The sequence below is a fragment of the Halichoerus grypus genome, chromosome 6 (genome assembly GCF_964656455.1).
Source record: "Halichoerus grypus chromosome 6, mHalGry1.hap1.1, whole genome shotgun sequence".
Lineage (NCBI taxonomy): Eukaryota > Metazoa > Chordata > Mammalia > Carnivora > Phocidae > Halichoerus > Halichoerus grypus.
In genome coordinates, this window is record NC_135717.1 from 11,876,476 (window position 1) to 11,891,577 (window position 15,102).

A 15,102-nucleotide genomic window follows, 5' to 3' on the forward strand; every position below is an offset into this window, starting at 1 on the left:
TAATTTCTTCTGTGGCTATGACTCAGCCACACTGGCTTTCTTTCTCCTTTATGAACATACCGAGATTATTCCCTCTTCAGAGGCTTGGCACTTGCTATCCCTTCTGCCCCTATACGCTACCCCAATCTTTGCAGGACTGTCAGTTTTTAGGCCCCACACAGATGTCCCTGCCTAATCACCTCTAAGGACCCTATTACATTACCCAGCCCGCTGTGCTGGGCATGGAGCCTGCTTAAGATTCTCTCTCTCTCTCTCTCCCTCTGCCTGCCCCCTGGCTCACACTTTCACACTCATGCACATCCTCTCTCTCGGTCTCTCAAATAAATAAATTACCCAGCCCCAACTATAGTCACACTGTAACACACCACCTTACTCCGTGCTTTCCATGGCGCTCTCTTGCTGACTTGTTCACTGTCCTCTCTCCACCACACCATTCCCCACCACTCTGTTCTCCAGAATCTCTAAGACTGCCAGGCGCTTGGTGAGTGCTCAGTAAATATTCATTCAATAAAAGATGAATAAATAGAAGGTAAGGAGCTAAAAGGAAACTCTACAGGAGGAGGAGGAGGCAAGCAGCCTGCTCAGCTTTTTGCCAAAATATATTTTTCTCCACCAAGAATCCCCCATTTAAAAATCTGGTTCCATTTGCCATATTTTATTTTGTATTCAAAGACCCGAATACCTGATCTGTGGTTCTCCTTAACAGCCTCAAGAGTCATGCCAAAAAAATTAAAAATCCACCCATCCTGTTGAACTACCAGAAAGATGATTTTCATGCATTCAAACTCAATATTTTTACTGGAATACAGAGATGTGATTCTGGCAAGAAAAAAAAAAGTAACAAGTGCAATCTAGTCCTGCTTTCTATTTTTTCCACCTTGAGCAGATGACTTGAACTCTCTGAGCCTTAATATCCCAGCTATAAAGCCGGCATACCAATACCAGCCTCTTCTGATCTACCAGGTTTAGTTTAACTCATAAAATGAAAAAAAATATATCACCATGGCTTAAGGTTAGAGATTTTATAGTTTATAGAGCTTGTGAATTTCTTGATGGCTTTGAAGAAAAGAGTGAATTATGATTTTTACAGCCATAATTCAGAGACAGTTTATCACATTATATAACTTTGAAAGGAATTGTTCTTTAACCAGAGAAATAACATGTTTACACTATGGACTGTTGCACTAGTAATGGGATCCATCGCTCCAGCATCAATGAAAAGGAAGACACTAGAATGAGAGAAATGGAAAATCAATTTATCTACTTTTCCAACCCAACATTTATATGCTGACACCAAGTGCTGATGGTTATTGAGTCAAGGATCAGATGTTTATGCAACGTCTCAAACACTATAGGCTGCCAAGATTTTCTTCTGAAAATTCCAATGGCCTGACTTAAGTTCCAAGTAGGATTTCTTTTCTCTGCTACACATCCAGGGTATTACATTGACTATTTTCCACCTGTGTTTGGTAGAGTGAGCTAAATGACTTAATAGTTTTGTAAGTTAGAATTGGTTTTTGCTGTAAACACCAAAAACAAAAACAAAAGCAAAAAACCTTGACTAATTGGCTCAAAAACATTGGAGCTTATTTGTCTCATCTAACCAGAAATCTAGGAGAGGGCAGTCAGTCTAAATGACACGGTAATTCAATGACACTTCAGGAACCCAGCAATGGTGTGCTCTTAAATAATAACCATTCTGCAGCTCAACCTGAGTTGCATGTTTGTCAATTGCCATTGCATACCTACTTTCCCCATGTTTGGTTTTCAGCTACCAACCCTGACATAACTAAATGCAGAGTTACAAAGAAATATGAAGTGGCACACCATTTATGAAGTATTCCCACCATACACTTAATAGATGTAAATAATCTCAAGAACATGAGTAAAGTGTAATAGCAGAATTAGAAAAGTAGGAGTTTGGGGCATTATCTTCGTTCTAATATAATTTATTTTATATTATTTTAAGTATATATGGCAATTTTTAATAGTATCTGTGCTTGAACAACAGGTTTGCAAAATTCCTGAAAATGTACCAGTCAACTTACAAACCAAGGCAAACCATGTCTAACACACCACTGAATGCAGGCTCTTTGCATCATTTTGCTCTTCCATCTTCAATGTTTAGACAGACCTTCATCTGCATGCTTGTTACCCCATGGTCACAAAATGGCTGTTGCCCTTCTAAGCATCACATGTGCATGCCAGGCAAGAGGAAGAGAAAGGGGTAAAAAAAGCTTACATGGAATGCTAATTTTTAAAAAATATTTCCCAAAGCCCCACCCAGTGGCTTCTGTTTGCAAGTCATTGACCAGAATTGTGTTGCATATGCCTAGATTAATGATGGCTGGACAGAAGGGAATCATGGATGAAGGCTGGGTTGGCCAACCCAGTGGGTCTCCCATACCGATAAAAATATATTTATAGAACTCCAGTATTCAAGATACAATGTCATGCTTAGCACAGTGACACAGAGATGAAAATAGAGTGGTTCAAGAGTCAGTGCTTGGCCTCAAAGATTCTTGGAAGATAAGACATACATACATGAAAACATAGCCAACAATTCCAGGTGAATTCTCCTTTAACAGTCTCTGTAAGAGCCAGGCATTGGTTCAGAAGCTAAGTACCACTGGACTTGGCAGAGGCGGGCATTACTCTGGACTGGGTGGTCCATTTCAACAGAAGGGCTTGTCATCACAGAAAGAGAAGTCAGGTCAAACAAGTAACTGCCAACAGGTTTATAAATTCTGCTTAATTTGAATCATTAGTTGGTGTACATGGGTATGGCCTTTGTACACTCCGCTGTTTCAGTTATTTTAGCTAATTGCATAGGAGGCTTAAACTCACGTTGAAATACATGGACTAAAATTAAATTGTTCTCTCTGCAGTGACCTACCTGCTTTTTCTAGGTAACGGATAATTATCATTTTCCTAAGCTCAGTCCAAACTCTTCAAAGCCCACTGGAATCACATTACTGGCATCAAGTGGTTTTTCAAGCGTTCCATTTTTTTAAAAAAATTCTGTCTGTCTACCCAAGAACGAATACCACTACAATGGTTTAAAGGATCATGTGTGGCCTTAACTGATGATAAATAATCTAAATAATGATAATAACACTAATTTGAATATTGTTATCATTCCTCTGGAAATTTCTAACATCGCTGAAGTGGATTATGCCTGTATTTCTTGAAACGTTCTGAGCTCCCTCCTGCGCCTAGGCAGAGTGGAGGACCCTCACTCTTACCATGAATGAATTTCTTCTAAGTGAACAAGAATGAAGGTTGCTCTCAGTTGCTGAGCTATACAAGCCTTCGGGGCTGTGGAATCAGGCCATCAATTTTACCTGATGTAAAGGTCATTCTCTTACTGCCTTTCAGTTCTGCCCTTTTAGCTCTGTATGGGTCACCACTGAGTTCCTGCCTTAAAAATTTTTTTAGCATAATGGCCTGTCTGGCACAGTGATAGGTCTGGAAAGTTCAGAGAAATTCTTGCTACAAGGTCCTTCAGGACCCGTGACAGACAAATAATAGCATCCTCCCCTCCCCGGGTAACCTGGAAACATTTCTTATTCCCCATTGCTCTGAGCCTTTCCCCAGATGACTCACTTTGCCCCATATAAAAATAATATGTTAATCAGCTTTTGCTTCAGTAAGGCTACAAAACTAACTTCCCTAAAACACGCTGCCTTACAGCATTTCTTTCTCTAGCTCCCAAATCTGTGCAGTTTTGGGAATAGCCCAGGAGGTAGATCAGCATAGCTTGGCTGCAGACTTCCGGTGGGGTTCAGGTCAGCTCCACGTGTCTCCACCTCTCTTTAGACAAGCAGCTATCCAGGGCATGGTCTTTTCCTGGCCGGCTTCAGGAGTGCAAAGGGCAAACAGAAACATACAAGACCTCCTGAGGGCTCAGCCGAGGACCCACAGGTGCCAGACATGTTCCATTTTCCATTGGCCAAACCCAACGTCAGCGGACGAGAAATACACTACCCTCACTGCAGTGGAAAATACGTAAAGTCAATTTAAGAAGCAAAACAAAGGAAAAAAAGAGAGACAAACAAACAAAAACCAGACTCTTAAATACGGAGAACAAACTGGTGGTTGCCAGACGGGAGGTGGGGGGGTGGGGGATGGGTGGAAAGGACAAAGGGGATTAAGAGGTACAAACTTCCAGTTACAAAATAAATTAAGTCACGAAGATGAAAAGTACAGCACCGAGAACATAGTCAACAAGTTTGGAATATTGCTATTTGGTGACAGATGGTGACTAATTGTAGTGAGTGCTGAGCAATGTATAGAAATGGTGGTAAATCATTATGCTGTACACCCGAAACTAATATAACACGATATGCTAATTATATTTCATTAAAATAAATAAATAAATAAATAAAGTCACATGGCAAACGGCGCAAATGGATACAGATGACCCGCTGAACAGCTCAGAGGTTAGGGGCTCTGACTGACTCACAGTTGTACAAAGATGCTCTCGGGTGACTGTTCTTTTATCAATAAGGGCACACTGAAAGCCTATAAGATATCCCACTAGTCACCCGAGGGCTAAGACGGGGTGCTGTTCTAGAGAAAAATGTAGTAATGGGAACAACTGGCAAAAACACACTTGGTTCGGTTGGTTGGCGATGCAAAGTAATGTATGATCAAGAACAAGAATGGGACCGGGTAGGCAGGATTTTCAGAGTCATTTCAAGTAATTTTCAAAAGGAGTAGTGCAGCTGAAGGAGGAAAAGGTCCTATATGGGAAGAAGAATTACCTCCTACGTCATCCTAACTTTTCACAAGTTTTATGTATTTATTTATTTTTAGTAATCTGTATACCCAACGTGAGGCTGGAACTCACGACCTGGAGATCAAGAGTTGCAAGCTCGCAAGCTCTTCTGACCAAGCCAGCCAGGCGGCCTCCTCATCCTAACTTTTAGAAGGTGAGGGATGAATGATCCTGTTGACCCACTCAGTAGGCTGGTGGTATTTCAACCTTGTTTCTCTATCCCTAATTTCTACCTATCTTTCCATTATTTGATTTGTTAATAATAATAATAGTAGAATGGCACAAATGAAGGTATTCTTCAGAATGCTTTTGTAATGCAAAACATTCACAGCAGCTAGACAGTCGATTGGTTTTATACTTAGGTTTCCTTCTTTAAAAGCAGAAATGCATTCCCTATGGAGACTTGTATTCACGTCTGAAGAAATATCACCCAAGGAAACAGCAACTGGAAGATTTCATTCCAGGCAGAAGGAGACCTTGGTCACTCAGTTCTGTGGTCTCCCCGCAGTGGCGATGCATGAAAAGATTGCTTTCTGTGTTTTATCCATTTCACATGAAGCATGGAGGAACAGACACTTGAGCTCTGCACTGGGCTGGATCCAGTTTCTAAGTTTTGTATCCTGGATGCAGGAACTCTGCCCAGTAGTCTGAATTGGATTCTGAGAACTGGAAGTTCACTGAGCCTTCCTTCATTTTACAGATGCTGAACGAGGAGCCTGGGAGCTCATTCAAGTAAAATTTAATAACATTGGATGAAAATCCAGGATTCCTGATTTCCCAGAGGAGTGCAAGATTCTGCCAGTCACCTCCTCCTGGGTCCTCCTTATACTCCTAGAGCGTTTCCTGTAAGCCTCTTCGAAATGAGCTCCTCGGAACCCACAGAGGAACCTTGACTTCAGATAGAACTTGTTTCAAATCACAACTCCCACTTCCTTGCTGGGTGTCCGTGGGCATATCGCATGATGTCTCTGTGCTCCCATTTCCTTCTCTTTAAAATGAGGCTAATGCTATCTAAACGTGCAATGTTTTGGAGGAGCAGATAAAAGAATGCATTGCACAGGGCCTGACATGTCAGGGTGAAGCGACAAATAGTCATTGCAATTAAGGGACACGTGACTGAGGCTTGTCCAGGGACTACGCATGCACAAAGCACCTGGTGGGGGGCCCTGGCAGGGCCTTGCCTGAGACCCAGGTGGGCTTCTGGAGTTTTTCTGCCCTGAGACAACAGGACTCAGTCTGCTGAGAGAGAGGATACAGCGGCCCCCAGCCCTGACAAATGCCCTGTTTGGAGAAAACAGTCATTTCCCTGTTGCCCACCCTCACCCACCCCGCTCAGGCTGTTGCCATTAATTTAATGACTCAGACTTGGATGAATGTACTATTTGGAGTTGAATGAGGAGAGTGGTAATGGATCCTGAGATTCAGAGATTTCCCCGAGGATGGGGAGACAGATTTCCCAAAAGGTAAATGGAGCTGAGCCCCGTGCAGATTGGAGGGATGAGACACCTGACAAAAAAACCAGGTGGGGAGGGCACAGTCGAGAAAGAAGAGTCTGCCACATGACGCTTGCGGTGGGAAAATTATCCTGGACACTTCGTTTCCTTCTCCAATGTTGTACGTCCCTGAAAGGAACCCCAAATCCACGTGGACAAACTTGAGGGGTAACATGATAGAGAACGAAATGTCAGGAGAATGACAAAAGGGACGACCTGCCTGAATTGTCCTGGAGGTAAACAGTGGACTCTACACACATCCCTGCCTCCCCAGGGCAAACATGAATTATGAGAGGTAGCACGGCTAAATCCAGAAGGCAGACAAATATATTTTCCTGCCTTGTCTTGTCTCATAGTTTGAGAAGTTCTTCTCTTGCACAGGAGAGCCCAGCCGCCCCATTAGCACGCAGAATCTTATAAGGTCCTATCCTTTGCCTCCTCTTTTCAAATGGCACCATGTGACCTATCGGAAATAAGAAAGAACCCAGTCATATCCGTACCTCTCGGTGACATCCAAAGACCAGAGAGAAGCCTGGAATTACCACCTGTTAGGATACCACAACTGTCTCTTAAGGGTGAGTTACTGTAACCTGACTAAGCCTCAGTTTCCCCAACTGTAAAGTGGAAATAATAACTCCTACCGCATACGGGTATCACAGGGCTTCAGTGGGCAATCCTGGTTTCACTAACACACCTGTGTGGTGCCTGGCACATGACAAGGTTAATGTTGGTTTCCTTCTTCTACATCTCAGTCATGCTCACCAAGGTCAACTCCCTCAGCCTACCTGTGAAGAAGTGCTTCCAACAGCATGATGACAGGAGGTCAAAGCTGGGGACCCCAAGGACAGCTTTATCCAAGAGTACCTAATGGGGGCTCTTCAGAAAGGATACTAGGCCAGGAAACAGTTTCTAGGAATAAGGCACAGTGTTATTGCCCGGAAGAAAAATTTACTAGTGGAAAACCAAGGTAGTTGGACATCGTTCAAAGTTCCCCCGAACTGGGTTGGTTTCTAACAAGATGCAGGGTCCTGGGCAAACACCTATTGCTCGAGATGGATTAAAACAGACTCAATGAGATCTTAAGGGGGAAAGAGCCCCAAAGTAGCTACCAGAGGGGTCTAAGCAGTCTACTGCTAGGGCTTGGTGATGGGGAGGGGGTCCTGGGGGTCAGGGACTAATGGAAGGACAGCATGCGCCCCAACCTCTGGAGCTTTTTTAAAGAAACAGTTTACAGAGTGACCTTGGTCTCTCCAACTTTAATGAGCCCTGACCGCATGCCAGTAGGTTGGGAACTCGGGCAGTGACCTCACCCCAGGCCAGCCAGTGCTGCCACGGTGGGCAGGAGGCTCCAAACTCTAGGGATGAAGCCTCAGGTGTCTCCTTTCTGGAACTACCATGGATGGGTTCTCCTGTGGAACACAGGATGTTGTCTTCTCCGCGGTCTCTGGAGGTTGTCAAGAGCAAGCTGGCCCTACTCGGCTGCCGGGTCCAGGAAAGGAAAGAGCAGAGGAGTTATGGACACGGCTTTGAGGGTTTTTTCATCATCTAAGGGTTCAATATTTAGAGTAATATTGATTCGATTTATCTAGTGTTGTAACGTTCCATTGGTTGCTAGGCAACAGAGTTCTTTCTTCTCTGTTTCTGGGTGGCTCATGGGAGTTTAACTACCAAAGAGATTACTTTGTGTATATGAAACTAAATGGACCATAGGTGCCATACATAAGTGGAGGAATACTGTTTTACCGGGCAGTGCTAAGACCACGTTTCCTATCACATCTCAGTAATTGCAATTCAATCTCCTGAACAAGGCCATTCATATTCACATTCCCCTACAAGATACCCACTGAGAACAATTTAACACAAAGTTGTGCTGATGCATAAAACCCTGTGTTGTGTGCTTACTATTCCATCCTCATAAAGTTCTAACCTGCACTGGGGCAAGGATGGATTTATTCCTCCCCATTCTGGTCCCTTCTACGTGCCCCCCCTCCTCACCCTGTGATAACCGAAAATAGCAGCCCGGATTATACAGGGCAAATTCAGGTTTGCACTTAAATCCTGGTATGGCCGGATAGTTCCTCATTTCTCGGATCCTATCTTCTCCCCAGCTCACCCCCAAATTGCCTTCCCTTGTTTGGAAGCTCTTTTGTGAGTCCTTGATCTCAACATTCACTGTTTCTTTAAAATCCCAAATCAGAAGCAGCAGGCAACCGAGGACTGTCAGCTTGGGCTATATGGTTCAGTGACTTGGCATTAATGACGTTTATTTTGGAACCTGCATGATGGCCTGACCTATTTTAGGATCTCTGCTTCAACCATTCCTTCCTCCCCCATTTTTTCCAATTAGGAGGGAAGGCAAAAGAGATTGCGGGGAGGTTGGAGAGGGGGAGAGAGAAGAACCTGGAGCTTAGGGGTCCAGGAGTGACATCAGAAGCTGCCCATGCTGGCCATAGCATTGGAACTACTGTCATAAAGGTGACCTGATGTCCTGCTGGAAAGGCTGTGGCCACAAAATGGGGAGAGATCCCAGAGGCACTTCTCTGCTCACTTTCCCGGGTGCAGCCCCAAGACATACACAAACCAGAGGTCACATTGGGTATTTTGCAGTGTTTTCCACTATGGAAAGACCGGTTCAGGAGAGGAATGATCTCGCTCTTCCAAAGAGAAAAGCTATCTGGAGAGGAGGGGAAGGAAGAGGTGGAGGGGGGGTAGGCGGGGAGAAGTGCAGGCAAGTAGCCAACTGCGCACATTTATGAAGAGTAAGAATGTAAAACAGATGTTTTGCAGGAAAATAAACCATTGCCCTGGGATCATCATCATGGGCCTCTGGAGAATAGGGTTTCTCAGATCTAGGCAAATAACCCAGTAAGTCATTGAAAGCTGCATACTCATCATAACTAGCTCTGAGGAATGGCCCTTCTGGGTTGCCTGGTCCCCTGTCTCCACGGCTTTTTTTCTTGGCTGGGCAGTAGCCAGCGTGCCTCTGAATAGATGTCATTCTGTCTCTCTAACTAGGAATGAGGTGTTCTCACCCACCCCCACCCCAGAGCTTCTTCTGTGTCATGGAGGGCCCGAGCAGCAAGACCTGGACCCCAAAAGGGAGGTGGGCGCTTTATAAGCCCTTTCCTACTGGCTTCAGTAGGAAAGAGTTATAAGAAAGTCAAGGACCCACGCCATTATGTGGAGACCCTGATGAGATACGGGGTTTGGTGGTACAGCGCACCCATGGCTGCCGCTATGGGCAAGTCGGGAAAACTTCAGTGGCGATCAGGACGATTCTGTGCTTACACCAAACAAAACACCAGAAACAGACCCACAAATCCCGACAAGAAACTGATGATTGCCAGAGCGGAGGGGGCGGGAGGAGTGGGTAAAAATGGATGAAGAAGAGTGGGAGGTACCGGCTTCTGGTCACGGGGATGGAAGGTGCAGTAGCATAGGGAATATGGTCACGGGTATCGTATTAGTGTTGTATGGTAACAGCTGCTAACCACCCTTGGGGTGAGCAGCCCATGATGTATACACTTGTCCAATCACTATGTTGTACACCTGAAGTTAATGCAACATTGTGTGTCAACTATACTTGAATTTAAAAAAAAAAGATTCTGTGCTTGAATCACCTCGGACCTGCCAAGGGAATGAAAGGAACTAGAGAATGTGGGGTCCCAGCATTTTGTGAGACAGAAGTCAAAGGGGTGACATCTCCTCCCACTGGGTTTGAGTCTAGGAGGCACATCCTTGTCCCTTATAGAGCTAATAGAACTCAACCCTATCCAAGGGCACCACGAACATAAAGGGCCAAGCAAGTCTTCAGAGAAATAAGATAAAGGAACAAGTGTCCACCGTGGGAAGTCATTAAAGTTGAACACAGTGATAAGTCCAGACAGCAAACCATTCCCTCAGAACTGAGCCAACAGAGCATGTCTCATAATAATATTATTTAAATCAACAGCTTCGGTGACCTGTGGAATTTATTGACAAAATCAGAAAAAAAAACGGTCCTTCTTCCAGACATGCTGCTTTACCTTTCTGAATCTTCTTTTAGAATTTCACATGGCAGGTAGGCACCAAAATATTTTGGGTTCCAAAAATATTTTTTTCAAAAAGCAAGCTCAAAATATCAACCTGTCAGACATTGTCTAAAGTATTAGTCTGTGTGGTGGATGCCTTGCAGAGGCTGGTTGGATATTTGGCCAGGTGTCTTTTCTCCTTTCCTATTTCTTTTCTTTACCAAGTGTGTTTTCCTAGGACTGTGGTTCACATACTTATAATTAGCACAGAAAAACAGGGAAGGAGGTAATTCGTGTTCTTTCCCCATTCCTAGCAATGCTTTCACCTCTGGCTTAATACTGTTACATACTGAGGGCTGGAGAGAATACGGAAGAAGAAGGAGAGAAAGGAGAAGAAGAAGGAGGAATAGAAGGAGGGAGAGGAGAAGGAGGGAGAGAAGGAGTTCTCCGCAAATTATATTTCCAGTTCCCAGACCCAGAAGGTCGTCGAACCCAAAATTGCCTGCCCCTACGTAATTCTGTCATGCTGAAAGAACAGACCTTTTTCTAAGTGGAATCAGGTTGAACAGAGGAATGTTGTGCCTTAAAATTAATTAAAATAAATTAATTCCTTAATGAAACCTACCATCAAGCATGAAAAAAAACTCAAGGCTGCAAAATATTCATGTGCTGATTAAAAATGCGATCAGAGGGGCGCTTGGGTGGCTCAGCCCTTAAGCGTCTGCCTTCGGCTCAGGTCATGATCCCAGGGTCCTGGGATCGAGCCCCGCATCGGGCTCCCTGCTCCGCAGGAAGCCTGCTTCTCCCTCTTCCACTCCCCCTGCTTGTGTTCCCTCTCTCGCTATGTCTCTGTCAAATAAATAAATAAAATCTTTAAAAATAAATAAATAAACAAAAATGCGATCAGAGGGTCAGCAGCTGATGGAGCCTAATGCTGTGACTATCCACGCAGGTGGCTTTGAAAGACATCAACCCTTCTGATGGCTGGATCACAACCAACCAGTTAGTAGCAGCTTGGTTGCTCGGCTGAATTCAGCTGGTTTGTTTCGAAAATAACCCACACTCTGCCTAGCATCGTTACTTTTGAACCAGTTTACTGGGTGCAATCTGCACCATCTGCCTGAGCTCAAATTGTGGGGTGGATGACAACCACAGGTTCAAGCCAAGCTAAAGAAGTTGGTTGAAGGAGAGAGTTCATGGAAGGTCCAGCAGCCAGGAGAGGATCAAACAAGGACTGCTGGCCGACAGCTAACTTCAATTTAAGAGGGATACTGAATCGCTGAATCGAGGGATACAGTGGAACTGCCAGAGAGAAACCCTGGTGGTTCTAGAAAATTCTATCTTACAATGTGCCATAGAAGCATAGTTCTTCCCGGGCCCCAGTACTCAGGATGCAACCCTAGAAAATGGGAAGGAGGAACCAGCAAGGCCGTCTGATCTCTCCGTGTGGGGATCTGGCAAGGCGGGATTATTATTCAGGGACATGTCAGCGCTCTCCTCCACAAGGAATGCGATTTCTATTTTCATAATCTGGAAGTTTTCAGGAAAAGCGCTCTTGATGGACTGTTCGCCTGACCTTTTGTGAGGTCCAGGAGAAGGGCGGAGAAATCCACTGAGAGCTGGCTGCTTATTCTAAACAGCTGGGATAGAACTGGAATGACAGGAATGGAGACGTCCATTTCTGGCACCTCGCAAGAGTAACTCAGCTCCAGGGAAAGGCAGGAGCATGGACTCTCTTCTAATTAGTCAGAGAAGCTTTGGATGAGAACCCCAGGAGTCCCTTATCCCCAAATATCACTTGTCACATGAGCCCATGAGCCCACGAATGCACCCTGGATGAGTTGGATGGGTGGTGCCCAGCTCTCACTCTCCCATGGGGTTCCCTTGACAGGCTGCTCTGGTGATTTAGGGAACCATCGGTGGCCCTGGTCTGATTCATCCCTTGGTGATTCATCTTTCCCAACAAGCTATGGCTCCCGTTTTGTAACGCCCTTCCATTCCTCTCCTTTGAAGAGAGACAAATAGGTGATGAAAGCCAGGCTTGAGAACAGAATTCCAGCTTTTCGCTGCCAGAACTAACCCGCAGTAAGAAGGAGAAATGAACAGACTATCATATTGATTTCAGGGAAGACGATGGATAGTGACAAAACAATGCCCTTTTGCAGCAGACATGATGCTTTTATTATTTTGCATATTGGTAGAAGTACCATGAACACCCATGGCAACATATGACCAGGTAAGTAGATTTTTTTACCTGAACCTTATGATTATTTAAAGGGAAACACATTTGTTTTTTTAAAGGAAAATTATGTTTTGACCCTTAAGTATATAGACCTATTAATACATTGAATGTTGCATTTCTGTCCATTAATACATTGAATGTTGCATTTCTGTCCTAAAAGATTTTACTTCCATTTTGAATTCTGTTACATATTGTCTGTTTTGGCTATTGTATATCCTTATGCCTCTTAGTTTTACAATATTTTAAGCAATATTTATTGTGTTTTTACAGCAGAAGCAATGCATGCCTTATAGTGAGCTTAGAAAAAGAAAATTTCCGGCTAATATAAAGAAAAAAACCCATTAAACTACTACTCAGAGATAATCAGGGTTCATAACTTGTTGAGTTTTATGTATTTATTATAATGTACATATTATACAAAAAGTATGTAAACTAGGATCATCTAATATAAGGATAACACAATAACATTTTGCTTTTGTCTATGAATGGCCTTCATCCTAGCCACCCCTAATCAGCCTGTAATGCCCATCTATCCAGAGCGGGTTTCTTAGAGAAAGAAAGCACAAAGGGAAACTAAAGCAAAACCAAGCTTCTGGAATTTAAAACTAGGACTTGGCAGCAGACAACATCTCGCAATCCCAGGCATTTTCTTAAAAAAGTTTTGTCTAAATCTTGTAATCTCCCCTACCCCCACATATCCCAAACCAACAGTTTTAATCATCCAGATTAGAGATCTTTTTTTTTAAAGATTTTATTTATTTATTTGAGAGAGAGAGAGAGCACGTGAACTAGGGGGAGGGGCAGAGGGAGAGGGAGAGGCAAGCTTCCTGCTGAGCAGCGAGCCTGACACAGGGCTCCATCCCAGGACCCTGAGATCATGACCTGAGCTGAAGGCAGACTCCCAACTGACTGAGCCACCCAGGTGCCTGCAGATTAGAGATCTTTATTTAAGAGAGGTCCAGAGAGAAAGAAGGAGAAAATCCTGCCCTCCCGAGAAGATGTGCTAATTCGCCCCCCCCCTTCAGCCTGAGAAGGGCAGGTACATGGAAGGATTAAGGTAACATGAAGAGCAAATGAGATTGTCTTTGTCTATTCAAGCTGCTATAACAAAAATACCATAGCCTGAGTGAAGGGACAAGGAATCTCTGGGGTCTCTTTTATCAGGTCACTAATCTCATTCAGGAGGGCTCCATCCTCGTGACCTAATCACCTCCCAAAGGCCCCACCTCCAGATACCATCACACTGGGGGTTAGTTTAAACATATGGATTACAAACATTCAGTCTGGAGCAGAGGCCCTGTGCCGCATTCCTCATCAAGGCCTCTGAAAAACGCTTCCTCCAAGGCTTTCCCTGTATCACGCTGGGGCGCAGCCTCCCTTATTTAGCTGCAGACCATTAATCACGTAGGGAGACACCCTGGCTCTCCTGGGCTGTCCTGGGTTCCCGAATATCAAGGATACAGAGAGCCAGCTGGGCTGCCCAGGGATTTGGCAGAGCAAGGTGAGCTGGCCTGGGCCTCCCAGGCTAGCAGGCTGGATGGAGGATGGGGGCATAAGCCCAGAGATCATTTTTTATACAAAGGGTATCAGAGTACTGACTTCTTGAGCTCACAATATTGATTCACTCCAAATCAATTAGACAACGTCTTTGAAAAAAAAAATTTTCCAGGGGTGCCTGGGTGGCTCAGTCAGTAAAGCATCTGCTTTCAGCTCAGGTCATGATCCCAGGGTCCTGGAATCCAGCCCAGAGTCAGGCTCCTGGCTCAGCGGGAGTCTGCTTCTCCCTCCCTCTTCCCCTCCCCCGACTTGTGCTCTGTCTCTCACTCTCTCTCTCTAATAAATAAATAAAATCTTAAAAAATATATTTTTCCCCCCAAAGGGCAAATAGTTGGTAAATTTCCTAGATCCTTACATTTCCTAGACTATTTTGCTTCTACCTTCAACTGTGAATTAAAATTAAGCCAAGTTTAAAATCCGTGGATCTAAACATTTCTCCTGTAAAACCTGGTTTATTCCAACACCTTTTGATCATTATTCCAACACCTTTTGGCATTTCGTATTAACGGGTAAAAGTCTGAAGCTGACTCATTTTTTGTTATCTTGAGGGAAAATTTATTTCTTTTCTGCCTGGATATTTGTATTATTTTGTATGGCTTATTTTAATTCTTAGAATTTTAAAAAAAAATGTTTTTTCAGGCTATGGATGTGTGTGTATTGCCTATATACAAGAAGCCATTTCAATCTTTAAATTCAATTTTTTTTCAAATTCATATAGATTCCTTAAATGTACTTTCAATTTTTACATATTGTTCCATTTGTTCAATTTCTTTCCTCTTTAAAACCTACATTTTATCTTTGTTTTATGTCCTCTATATCTGTCTAATTCTTCTTGCTTTAATCTATGACTTCTTTTCCCCTGAATTCTGAGAGAGCTTTGCAAGTTTGCCTTCCACATTATTGAGAATTTTTATCTTGGAAATACATATCAAATTTGACTTCTTCCTTTAACTCTTCTTTCCCCCTTTTCTGTGTGTGTGTCAGCTGGTTAAATCTGAATCTATCCCATGAGCCCCTTTA